Genomic DNA, 14,422 nt, shown 5'->3' on the forward strand with positions numbered 1-14,422 from the left:
GCCATAATTGGCCCGAAACTACTAAAACCAAATTACTACCTCCTGCATTCCAAGACATTCCCCCATTATAATGTCAAAAAATTTCCGTATTGAATTTTATAAAGACAATTTTTTTCGGTAAATTTGTATTTGGTAACTATAGATCAAACTACTATATATTTAAAAAAGACTGAACAAATATGTTTTCATGAGCCAATAAAAACCACATTAGAAAAATAAGCGACTCAAAAGAAGCCAAAAAAGACTGAACAAATATGTTTTCATGAGCCAATAAAAACCACATTAGAAAAATAAGCGACTCAAAAGAAGCCATCTCTAATGCTGAACCGTTGTAGAATGCAGAAGTTAAAAAAAAATAATAATAATAATAATAATTCCACAGGCAAGAAAAAACCATTGTAGATTCAATGAATTGAAAAAAAATCCATTGTAGATTCAATGAGGATTGAAAAACCTACATTTCCATGAGCAAGAAAAATCACAAGAGATAGATGCAACCACAAAATCTGAGATCAGGGACTTTGCACAGGAGATAGATGCAACCACAAAATCTGAGATCAGGGACTTTTATTTTTATAAGGAGCTAATTACACGGAAATTCTGAAGATCTTTAGCTCAGCCTAAAATTATAATATTATAAAAAGTAGAAATGTAGTGTATAATGTGGTTAATGGTAGATATTTGAAATATTTTTGAAACTTAATGTAACTAAAAATAAATAATTAACTTTATTATGTACATTATATTATTTATTATATTTCTAAAATATTTTAAAATTTATAATATATATATATATATAATAAAAACTATCCACAAAAAACTAATTACCACCCTGTAAAGTTCTATAGAGAAACATTTGAAGTCCATAATTTTAATGTTAACCACTAACTCATTGCTAGTCGACTTCTATATATATATATTTTCTTCAAAGAACGTATAAATAATTTGTAAACACACAACTTTATGGTGACACGAACTCTAATAATTTTAGACATGGATTCAAATAATTTTAATTATTTTTATGTTATAGAAAAAACTATCCAAAAAAAACTAATGACCACCATGCAAAATGGAAATGGACAAACACTTAATTAGGTTAACCATTAAGTAATAGTTAGTCATCTTCTATGTATAACTTAAAGAACTTATAAAGGCGCAACTTGATGTTGACCTGAACTTTCATAATTTTAGACATTGATTTTAATAATTTTAAATATTTTTATTTTAAAATTTTAAAGTTTAACTTTTTTTTGTTAAATAAATGATATTATGGTTATTTTAAAGTTTTTTATTAATTAAATAAATATAAATAAATATAAATAACCATTATAATATTTAATTTATGATATATTTTCTATTTTGAAAACTAAATAGTTCATGAGATTTAATTAAAGTATAATTTTATTTTAAATATTATTATTAATTATATATATATATAAAATAATGTTTAATTATGGAGATTTATATATAAAAAAATTATTATAAAGGTTTTTTAATTTTTACATAAATTTTATTATAATATTATGGCAAAATATTATGGTTTATCAATATCATATATTTAAAAAGCCATGAATATTTTTTTCAATTAATTAATTTAAATTAAATAGATAAAATTAAATAATTATTTTCAATATAAATCTAAATATTTAAATTATGAATACTATTAAAAATATCTTAATTTTTTTTTGTTGAAGTTAAATTTTTACCATCTACTTAATAATTATTCATAATAAAATTAAAATTTTAAACTTTTTCCAAAATAAATAACATAATTATTATTCTTTTAAAATTAAAATTACACATTAAACATAATGCAACTTTAAGCACATTTATTAACGTAATTATTACCCGTTTGGAAATAATAATAACTGAACTTTCAAGGAATTATTCAATTTCTTCAAATAACAAGGATGACAGTGAACGTATAGTCTTTTTTGGAAATAATAATAACTGAACTTTCAAGGAATGGGCTCCACAGGAATCCATTGATTATTCTTCCGGACATGCAAGCGTACAGTTTCGTCATCTTGGAGAAGCAATGCTACTCCCCTCCATCCATCTGCGTGAGGACTCAATCCGAGAACAAGGTCGGGTCTGATTTGGTTTAGGGCAAGGGGTAGTAACAAAGAAACCGGGTAGAGATTGCTATTTTTAATATTCAAAATAACTAAATAGATTATATAAAAACATCAACAATAATTGGAACGAAACTGAATTAAATCATCAACCATAATTGGAATGAAACTGAATTAAATCTGAACTGACCATAACATTTAACCTACTATGGAAATAAATGTAATTACACTTAGCTGAAAGTAAGTAAGATTAATATATCAGCAAATAGAAATTTATACGCACCAAATTCATAAGCTCTAATCCAAACACAATCTTGAAATAATCAGCATCCTCCAGATGCAGGTTTTCAGCGAACAGACTCAACACCTCTTGAGCGACTCTTTCTACCTCAATAGCATACCTCTCAACCGTACAATACCCACTTTCATCAATACAAAACAGTCCTAATTTTTGCTACCTGAAATTTGTGGGGACAGTTAGCGAGAGGACTTGATTTTTAATCTGGTTGGGCTTGAGTTACAAAACAAGCAAGTCACCTCTGTCCAACGTTTGATCCTCAGCTGTCACGAACAGCTGACCATAGCCCTGAGGTCTCCTCCTTGCGGAGCAGATTTCTGTTTTTCTTCTAATGGAAGGTTGAAGAAATCTTTAGCGACCGCCTTTATCTCATCTATTAAAGAATGAGGAATCCCATGGTTCACAATCTATGAAATAATGCCCTAGCATCAATCTACTGTTTTTCACAAATCTCGTGCTTTAGCAATCACAAATTACATCGTAACTAATTTAGCATTCATAATTTACATAACAGATCCATTTTAGCCAACTTTTTATTTGGTTAGGAGGAACAAAAACCTGCTATATACTTTTTTTTCCTTCTCTTTTCCTTAAATTAATAGAGTTAAATTATTTGTTAATGTATCTATATGGTTCTGAGAAATATTGATGGGCATAGGATTAATTTAATTTTAAATTAGAATTAAAAATGTAAATGGATGTATGAAGTATATCACGTATAATAGTGAAATACATTAAATTCTCTGAATATAACCTTTACCCAGACTATAAAATACATCTTTGCTAGGGAAAGTTACCTATCTAGAAGAAACCCCTTTTTCTTAAATCAGTAGAGTTAAATTCTTTGTTTATTTATCTATATGGTTATGAGAAATATTGATGGGCATATTATTAATTTAATTTCAAATTAGAATTAAAGATATAAATGGATTTATGAAGTATGTTATGTACAATAGTGGAACACATTAAATTCTCTGAATATATTCCTTACCCAAACTATAAAAATATATCCCTTACCCTGATTATAAAACACCTCACCCAAACTATAAAAATATATCCCTTACCCGGATTATAAAACACCGGAAAAGTTACCCACCTAGAAGAAACCTCTTTTTCTTAAATCAGTAGAGTTAAATTATTTGTTTATGTATCTATATGGTTATGAGAAATATTGATGGGCATATGATTAATTTAATCTCAAATTAGAATTAAAAATGTAAATGGATTTATGAAGTATATCATGTATAATAGTGAAATACATTAAATTCTCTGAATATGTCCCTTACCTAGACTATAAAACACCTCTTTGCTAGGGAAAGTTACCCACCTAGAAGAAACCCATTTTTCTTAAATCAATAGAGTTAAATTCTTTGTTTATGTATCTATATGGTTATGAGAAATATTGATGGGCATATGATTAATTTATCTCAAATTAGAATTAAAGATGTAAATGGATTTATGAAGTATGTCATGTACAATAGTGAAACACATTAAATTCTCTGAATATATCCCTTACCCAAACTATAAAAATATATCCCTTACCTAGACTATAAAACACCCTGGAAAAGTTACCCACCTAGAAGAAACCTCTTTTTCTTAAATCAGTAGAGTTAAATTATTTGTTTATGTATCTATATGGTTATGAGAAATATTGATAAGCATATGATTAATTTAATCTCAAATTAAAATTAAAGAATACAATAATGAAACACATTAAATTCTCTAAATATATCCCTTACCCAGACTATAAAACATCTGGGAAAACTTACCATCTAGAAGAAATCCCTTTTTCTTAAATCAGTAGAGTTAAATTATTTGTTTATGTATCTAATGGTTATGAGAAATATTGATGGGCATATGATTAATTTAATCTCAAATTAGAATTAAAGATGTAAATGAATTTATAAGTATCTCAGTGAAACACATTAAATTCTCCGAATATATACCTTACCCAGACTATAAAACACCTCTTTGCTAGGGGAAGTTACCAACCTAGAAGAAACCCCATTCCTGGCAGACATCGGAAAGCCTCTCCATTTCTTGTTTTCTGTGATCATCTTGTCCCTGCAAGAGTATCAGCGTCTTCATGTCAATAACAGGGATTGAGAATTCAGCAGACGCAAGCAATGAGACCGTCGGCCTCTCTTCCCGGGTTCTGATGTAACGCCGGACAACAACTTCAGCAGCACCTTCGTGGACATGATTTTTGACAAACTCCTCGTCACTCTCCACTCCGCCCCCAATTGGAATGAGGAAAGGATTTGCATCTGTAGCGGCCACGAGAGTGGAGAAAGAACGAAGGGGAGTAGAAGCCTCGTATGTCATAGAAACAAACTATACTTCACAGATTACTCCATATGGAATTTATACTGTGACATCAAAAAATGACGTATCATTCTGATTCAACATTCAACATTTCCCATTGACAGTTGTTACGTTCTGGTCAAATTTAAATGATTCAGACATGTTATTTGCGTGGTTCCTTGGTCAGTCTTTGATTTTAGGAAGTATGGTTGCGGTTTGCGTTCTCAATTCAACAATCTCCATTCAAACTAATTTTGATTTGAAAAACAACTGCAATATGTACATTAAAATAAATATCCGTTCAAAGTTAAATTAGTGATGATTATGAAAATTAACGGTTATGTATTGTTAGAAGGGGTTTTTTTTTGAAGTGTTGTTTAAAAGAGTATTTTTTTGAGGAAAAAATTCAAAGGATTTGAAAAAGAGTTTGTAAGGTGTTTTAAAAGGGTTTGTAAAAATGTTGTTTTTGTGAAAAGTTGTAAAATTTTTAGCAAAGAGTCATCACAAAGATGTTTTTTTTATTAATCTACAGTTAACCAATTCTCAACCAATTCTCAAATGGGAAAATCCAAAAGGATAAGAAAGAAGTCAAAGTAGCAGTAGGAGATGTTTGAATTTTTTTTAAAAGATTTGGAAACAAAAAGGAAATTCAAAGCAACAATAGGAGATGTTTGAATTTTTTTTAAAGATTTGGAAACAAAAAGGAGTTTTGGTGTAAGGGGGAATAGTCAACTTGAAGATGAAGAGTTTGGTGAATCCAACAACAAAGCTTGCTCATGACAATTTGGTGAATCGAGCCACAAAGCTTGCTGAGATGTTTGAATTTTTTTTAAAAGATTTGGAAACGAAAAGGAATTTTGGTGTAAGGGGGAATACTCCAGTTGAAGATGAATGGTTTGGTGAATCCAACAACAAAGCTTGCTCATGACAATTTGGTGAATCCAACAACAGAGCTCGCTGATGAAAATTTGGTGAATCCAACGAAAAAGCTTGTTGATAACAATTTGGTGAATCTAGCAAGAGAGCTTGCTGATAACAATTCAGTGAGTCCAACAATAGTGCTTGCTGATGACAATGAAGCTACCATTAGTGCAACTAGTATTATGGTGAATCCAACAATTAATATTTTTGATGTAAAGTTTGATGAAGACTTGTTTCCCAATGATGAATGGTGTTAGATGATGCAACAAAAACATTATATCAACATATTCAGTGAGAGAAGCCCATTTGAATCTAAAAACTAAGAGGAAGACAACATGCATGCAACAACACGAGTTAGTAAAGAATTGGAAGAGGGAGAGATAGAGGCAGAGGCAAAGAAGGAAGCTCTCAAAGAGAAAATAGAGATAGAGGCAGAGGTAGAAAAGGAAGCGTAGAAAAGTAAGTGCAACAGGAGAAAGGCCGCATTTCAGAGAACAAAAAATAAAACGAATGTGGTTCTGCCAATGTTTTTAAACTTACCATTGATTTCCAATGTGTACGTAAAAACGAATATTATAAAGAAGAACTAAATTTCCTTCAAGCATGACCTGCAACACCATGTCTAGATGAGGTCTACATAGAGGTTGCAACAACGAACCTTGAAGACAACTTGGATGATGAAAATATTAATGAAATTTTCAGGTTTTGGAGTCTTAAAGAGGTGAAATCGTATTATGAACTTATGTTGTATCAAAATATTGATGATGAAAAGAACACTACAAAAGATGACATGTGGCAACAATCCACATACAAGCCGATTTTTTAAGAAGTCTAGGACATGCTTAGATAGCCTGAAACAATGGAAGACCTGCACAAAGAAATGAAGAAACTAAGGTTTGAATGATACAAAAAAAATAAAAAGATGAAAAAATTTAGAAGCTACAGGATTTGCAAGAAGAGAAGAAGAAAAATAAATCTAGTTGAAGCCATCTTTCTAAAATTGTAAGTCTAGCTGAGAGATACACCAATAAACTGTAGTTAGATGAGTTACTGATCAAGAAAGAAAGAAGGCATTTACAGTTATAGATTAGCCAAGAAAAGAATGCAAGTGACAGGAAAACTAAATGTAAACACACAAGTAATAACACAGGATTTATGTGGTAAAACCTTGACATGGATTCAAGGAAACATCCACGGGGCAAGGGATTGGAATCTCTATTCAATGAATAAATGATTCTCCTTACAATAGTTTGGGCATTCATCAGTTTTATATATTAGCCTCCGTTACATAACTGCTAATTCGATGTGAAACCAACTTGTCAATAACTAATACAATTTACCCAAATTTTCATTAATTAATTGTCAACCACCAACAAACTCCATGTTGACAACAATTTTCCTAATCCCTTGCCCATGCCCATTAATCATCTTTTCTACAAGCCAAGAGAAGATAAACACCATCACAGCTTCTCTACTGTAACTGACTTTGTGAATATGTCTGCACAATTGTCTCGCGTAGGGACCTTTTGAAGAGCTACTTTTCCGCCATCGATCACATGTCTCAGAAAGTGATACCTTACATCAGTGTGCTTGGTTCTACTATGATAAGCAGGATTTGTAGCCAAGTGAATAGCACTTTGACCATCACAAAGAACATTCACTTTCTCCTGCGTCCTTCCAATCTCATCAAGTAGACCCTTTAACTAGATTGCTTCTTTACTGGCATCTGAAGTAGCTATATATTCTACTTCGGTAGTGGACAACGCAACTGTTTCTTGAAGCTTTGACATCCAACTAATTTCTCCACCTGCAAGAGTAAAGATATAACCTGTAGTAGATCTTCTTTTGTCCAAATCACTTGCATAATCAGCATCTACATATCCACAAACTGATCCTTCACTACCATTAAAGATAATGCAATGGTCACTTGTGCCTCTTAGATATCGAAGCACCCATTTCACTGCTCGCCAACGTTCTTCACCTAGATTTGCCATGAACCTGCTGACAACTCCAACTGCATGTGAAATGTCAGGTCTTGTAGATACCATCGCATACATTAAGTTGCCTATAGCATTTGCGTATGGTGCATGAGACATATACTGTTTTTCTTCATCAATTCTAGGACCCAAAACCGAAGAAAGCTTAAAATGGGAAGCTAATGGAACATTAAAAAGTTTTACATTGTTCATGCAGAACTTCTCAAGTACTTTCTCCACATACTTCTGTTGTGATAACCAAAGCTTACCATTTTTCTTGTCTTTGTGTATCTCCATGCCCAAGATATGTTTTGCTGCTCCAAGATCCTTCATATCAAATGTCCTAGAGAGCTGAGCCTTTAACCTATTGATCTCTTCCATGCTTTTGCTTGCAATAAGCATATCGTCAACATACAAAGCTAAGATAATGAATATGCCATTGAAACTTTTGAAGTATACACAATGATCATACTCACTTCTAATAAAGTTCTGGCTCACCATGAAGGAATCAAACTTCTTGTACCATTGTCTGGGAGACTGCCTCAGACCATACAATGATTTCCTGAGCTTGCAAACTAATCTTTTGTTGCGACCTTGTACAAAACCTTCTGGTTGTTCCATATATAACTCTTCATTCAAATCACCATGTAGAAAAGTTGTTTTAACATCTAACTGTTCTAACTCAAGGTTAAGTAATGCAGTTAGTGCCAACACAGTATGAATAGAAACAAGTTTTACAACTGGTGAAAAAATCTCATGAAAGTCGATACCTTCAACTTGAGAATACCCTTTTGCTACCAGTCTCACCTTATACCTTTCGATACTTCCATCAAATTTTCGTTTCAGTTTGAAGACCCATTTGCATCCAACAACACTTCTCCCTTCGGGAAGTTCTACAAGATCCTAGGTATTATTCTTGGCTAAGGAATCCATTTCTTCTTCCATAGCCTTTTTCCATTTTTCGCTATCCGTATCATCTACTGCTTCCTGATAACAAGAAGTTTCCCCACCTTCAGTAATCAAAACAAAATATGAAGTAGAATCTTCATACCTTTTGGGAGTTTTTCTTTCCCTTGTAGACCTTCTTAGAGTGACTGGTTGCTGAACTGGTTTAGAAACATCAACAGTTTCCTTTGTATCTACAACACCTTTTTCTCCAGAAGTCTCTTCTTCCTTTTGACTGTCACTGAAAGGTATAACATCCAACTGAACTTGTTGATTTGGAGATACCCGTTCCTCTTCAATTCTTTCAACATTTTACTTTAAAAGATAAGATTCATCAAATGTTACATCTCTACTAATGACTATCTTCCGCAATTTAGGATCCCACAACCTATATCCTTTCACTGCATAGTCATACCCAACAAAGACATAGCATTTCAATTTTGGATCCAATTTTGAACGCTAATTTTTAGGAATAAGAGAATAAGCATCACAGCCAAATATCCTTAAATGTAAATCATCACAAGACTAACTTGTCCAAACCTCTTCAGGAATTTTACAATTAATTGCTACTGAAGGTTATTTGTTAACTAAATAACAAGCAGTGGGTACTGCTTCTGCCCACAACTCCTTTTGCAAGTTAGCATTGTTGATCATGCTTCTAGCTCTTTCCATAAGAGTCTGATTCATATGTTCAACAACACCATTTTGCTGAGGAGTATAAAAAGCAGTTTTGTGTCTAACAATTCCTTCATTCTTACAGTATTTCTCAAATTCTATTGAAGTGAATTCACCACCATTGTCAGTTATTAAAAATTTAATTGATTTGCCTGTTCTTTTCTCTACCATTTCTTTAAATTATTTAAAGACATTGAATACATCAGCTTTCTTTTTTAGCATAGAGACCCAAACTTTACGGGAGAAATTATCAATAAACGTTAAAAAATATTGAGCACCTCCATATGATACAATAGGAGATGGTCCCCACAGATCAGAATGAATATAGTCTGAAATATCTTTACTATTATGATTTCCGGTTTTAAATCTATGTTTACACTGTTTTCCATACACACAATGTTTACAGAAATCCAACTTCAAAGATTTCAGATCCATGTGACTCAATCGTTGATGCCATAGGCGAGTACCTGCTTCTTCTTTTTTCTGACATAATTGTTGCTTCACTGATCTGAGTACTTCCTTTGATTCTGTAAAGATTTCCAACCTTTTCTGCTTTCATAACAACTAGGGCACCTTTAAATACTTTCAACACGCCATTCTAACCTGTAAACTTATAACCATATGAATACAACACTCCCAAAGAAATCAAAATTTTCTTCAAATCAGGTACATGTCTAACACTAGTTAATGTTCTAACTATGTTATCATACATTTTAATCCAGATATTTCCCATCCCAATAGTCTAACATGATACATTATTACCCATAAACACAGAACTACCATTTACATTTTCATACAAAGTAAACAAATTTCTGTGTGGACACATGTGATGAGAAGCACCAAATTCTAACAACCAGCGTTCTAAACCCTGAGAGACATTACATATAGGTGAAGTTTCATCTATCATACATAATTCTTTAGCAGATAAAACTTCGTCTATCATACCTGAATCAACCTGATTTGCTTCCTTCTTCGGGTTATCAGATTCTTTTCGTTTCCAACAGTCTTTCTTCAGGTGTCCAATTTTATTGCAGTGCCAACATTTTGCCTTACACTTCTTTCCCTTTGATTTAGATCTGGAAGACCCCCTTGTTTTTTTCTCCTTTTTCCTCTGACCATCCTCTAGCTATCATGGCTTCTGATGCAGTTGTTTCAATACTAGATTTCCTTTGTACTTCTTCAGACAAGAGAGCTCCCACAACTGATTCAAATTTCAAAGAATCAGCGATGCTCAAACTGATTGAAGTTACGAAGTGATCCCATGATTCGGGCAGAGAACACAAAAAGGTTATAGCTTTGTTTTCTTCCTGAATTTTAACTTCCATATCTGTTAATTGGCACATAAGTGTCTTAAAAACATTCAAATCTTCTGCAACTCTTGAACCCTCCTTCATTCGAAGACTATACAGTTGTCTTTTCAGATAGATTCTATTGGTTAACGACTTTGTCATATATAGTTTTTCCAGTTTTTCCCATAAACCTAAAGCTGTACTCTCTTCAACAATGTTGAAGAGAACTTCATCCACCAGGCATAACCTGATGGTACTGAGAGCTCAGGCATCCAAGTCCTCCCAGTCCGAATCAGTCATGGTTGCAGGTTTCTTATTTGCCCCGTCTAATGCCTTGTGCAACCCTTGTTGCACCAACAAATCCCTAACTTTCAGTTTCCAAAGAGCAAAATTGCTCTTGCTGGTGAATTTCTCCACCTCAAATTTTGCATTCGACATCTTGGCCATTTCTTTCTAATTTGCTTCTATTAAATAGGTTTCTCAAATAAAATAAGGATTTAAGGTTTCTTCAATTTCTGGTTTCCTCTTCAAAAAATTTGAGCCCTTTTTTTTAATAAAGAAACTCCTTTCTACAATTTTAAACCTTAAAAAATTTGAGCTTGTTTATAAAAAAAAAATTGAATCTAATCCCATTCAAAAAAATTTGTTCAAATTTTCTGTTACTATTCCAGAATCGAAAAATTTCCCCTTTTCCTTTACCAGAGAAACCCTTCAACCAAAAAAATAAAAAAAATTACCTTACTTTCTTAAAACCAGCGATTCTTTTGTTTTGGACACTCTTGGCTTCAGCTGACTCAGATAGGCTTTCTGCTAATCAAACTGGTGCACAACATGGTTCTTTCAATAGTGGCAGCGTGATTCTTTCAACTAGCGGTGGGACACTCCATACTTCATTCAGCGTTTCACTCGGCAGCTTCTTTCTCTGATAAGCGGTGGCAGCGGATTCAGGGCTCTTCCTTTCTTCTCAAATGAAAACAACACAGAGTTTCCAGCAACGATGGAGGCAGGTTCCTCGCTAGTCCACACAGGACCAACACACAGGTCGACCACGCCTCTGGCATGCAGAGGTAGATTCTCTACCACGCGGCCTTCCAAGCCAGCAACAACTCCACGAGTTCTGGACAGGGGTGTGCCTTCCTCCTCATGGTTTACAAAGCGCAACAGTGGCTGAACCGACAATGACGGCCTCCTCAGTCCATGCAGAGAACACACGTAGAGGGCAGAGATGATACGGGCAATGATCCAACACTTGAGCTTACAGAGGCATAGCAGGCTCTTCTCCTTTGATGGGTATGCAGCAATAGGCCCTCGACGGCTCCCTCTGGTAATCTCACAATTGCCTCCAAAAATGACCACGCAGGCTCAACTCTGAACGGGTCCCTCTCTGCTCCAGCACGCATAGGTAAAAAAAACCACGCAGCCTTTTCGACCACGTAGGCTCAACTCTAAATGGGTCCCTCTCTGCTCTAGCATGCAGAGGTAAAAAATGACCACGTAGTCTTTTCTTTCACACGCATTTCACTCAACTCGACTAGCACAAAAAAAACTCAACTCAACTAGCTCTGATACCATTTGTAGTTAGATGAGTTACTGATCAAGAAAGAAAGAAGGCATTTACAGTTATAGATTAACCAAGAAAAGAATGTAACTGACAGGAAAATTGAATGCAAACACACAAGTAATAACACAGGATTTACATGGTAAAACCTTGACAGGGTGTCAAGGAAACATCCACGGGGCAAGGGATTGGAATCTCTATTCAATCAATAAATGATTCTCCATACAATAGTTCGGGCATTCATCAGTTTTATATATGAGCCTCCGTTACATAACTGTTGATTCGGTATGAAACCAACTTGTCAATAACTAATACAATTTACCCAAATTTACATTAATTAGTTGTCAACTACCAACATAGACATCTTAATTTAATTTTTTGTAGTTGAAATTAAGGGGGAGTGTCAGGGAATCTAATTCCAACCACTTGTCCATCCATGTGTCACAATTTGTTTTAGTTTATGTGAGTTCTATTGATTTCTGTTTAGTCTCACTACAGTCATTTATTACTGATGTCTCCAATGTAATCTTATTTAATTGATTCGTAATAAGAAGAGAAATTTGTGCTCTATGTTTTCTTTTAATTCTTTTCCAGTGCCTACATCCACCTCTGTTTAGTCTCACTGCATTGATTTATTATTGATTTCTCCAATGTATTCTTATTTAACTTATTCATAATACTGAGAAGAGCAATTTGTGCACCATGTTTTCTCTTAATTCTTTTCACATCCACCTCGCACCTAGGGATTAAACAGTAGTGGAGTACCTAAGCACATACCTAGGCACCTAAGGATTATAATGGTAAAGGTGGGACTGACCATGGCATGAAAATAACCTAGTGAGTGATTCCTATAGTCACGAAAAAAACATCCATTCAAATTCAAAAAACAATGGAAATATAAACTTTAAAATTACTTCCATTCAACCAATACTGATTTGAAAGAAATAACAATACCTAAACACCTAGAAATTATAATAATAACAATAAAAATGACCCTAATAAAAAACTGACCTAATCTCACTAAAAAAAACATTCATTCAAATTTAAAGAACAACAACATTATAAACATTAAATTAACTTTCATTCAACCAATATTAATTTGAAAACAACAACAATACCTCAACGCCTAAAAACTAAAAAGTATAGTAATAATAATAAAAATAACCCTCGTAAGAAACTTACCCAATTCCTCTGACCCCGAAAAGGAAAAAAAAAAAAACAAAAAAACAAAACCTCCTTTTAGATTGGAAAAACAAAATTGTAAACATTAAAATAACAAACAACAATATAAACATTAAAATAACTTCCATTGAAAGTAATACTAATTTAAAAACCAATATTAATTTGAAATGCACCAGCCCTACATTAAAACAACCTCCATTCAAACCAATTTTGATTTGAAATGAAACGGCAATATCGACATTGTTCAAAAAAATTCTTGAATAAGGTGACTTGTGGCCCACTTTGTGGAATCTCGTTACATATACACATCTACAGCAATACTTTGCTGCATGCAGGATGGTGTTCCATGTCGATCCAGAAATACTGAGCCGATCTTTTCAAGACAGACATTATGAATCTAAGCGGTTGTCTCGCAATTGGTTAAAACTGCGGACAACCAAACTGCTACTGTGAAGTTTGTTATAATTGGATGTCATCGTAATGAAATTTTATAAAATTGGTTAATTTTATGAAGTAAATACTATCTAGAGGAAGTTTTGTTGCGTTGTTCTCACGTTTTATGGTGGTTGATTATAAAGAAATTTATATTTTTCAATTTTTGATGACTGATATACACTTTAGCATATTTGTTTGATGGGAAGTTTATGATTTGATGTCAAATGGTTGTTAATATTTAATAGTTTTGCTTTATGTAAAGCACGTATGCTATGGCATGTTTGATTGGGGTGCTTACTACCATTATGATGGGTGTGGTGATAAAGGGAAAATTATGGCACATGCATGTACATTAGTGTTGGCACTGCAAATGACAATTCATAATATTTGTTCTACTTTCCTCAATTTGGTAACTTATTTTTATTGAGTGTTCCAAGTTGTCATTTGCAAAGAACTTATTACAATTTGCTTGATTGAATTTGTATCTTCTTAATTTTCATCTATTCTATTCTGATACCTGAGATGTACATGCAAAGTTTTGTGGCTATAAACTTATGAACTCATGTCCATGTAAGGCTTTCAAGTTGTGAAAAAATACTTAGATAAGTTAAATTTGAACTAAGATAACTATCTAAGATAAAATTTAAGATAATTTGCACATTTTCATTAAAAATATCCATTTCTACAATATTTTCAGCACATAAATATAGTAGAAACATGCCCCAAGGGTTTTTCAAGGTGTTGAATCCATATATATAGTCAAA

At 33.0% G+C, this 14,422-nt stretch overlaps 1 pseudogene; it reads right to left on the reverse strand.

Moving 5' to 3' along the window:
* Nucleotides 1-1,958: 1,958 nt before the first annotated feature.
* On the reverse strand, nucleotides 1,959-4,698 carry LOC149199666 (protein SRG1-like; annotated as a pseudogene).
* Nucleotides 4,699-14,422: the final 9,724 nt, after the last annotated feature.

Source organism: Pinus tabuliformis, chromosome 2_1, assembly GCF_031772625.1.
Source record: "Pinus tabuliformis cultivar Carrire ecotype Pingquan chromosome 2_1, CPIR1, whole genome shotgun sequence".
NCBI classification, from domain to species: domain Eukaryota; kingdom Viridiplantae; phylum Streptophyta; class Pinopsida; order Pinales; family Pinaceae; genus Pinus; species Pinus tabuliformis.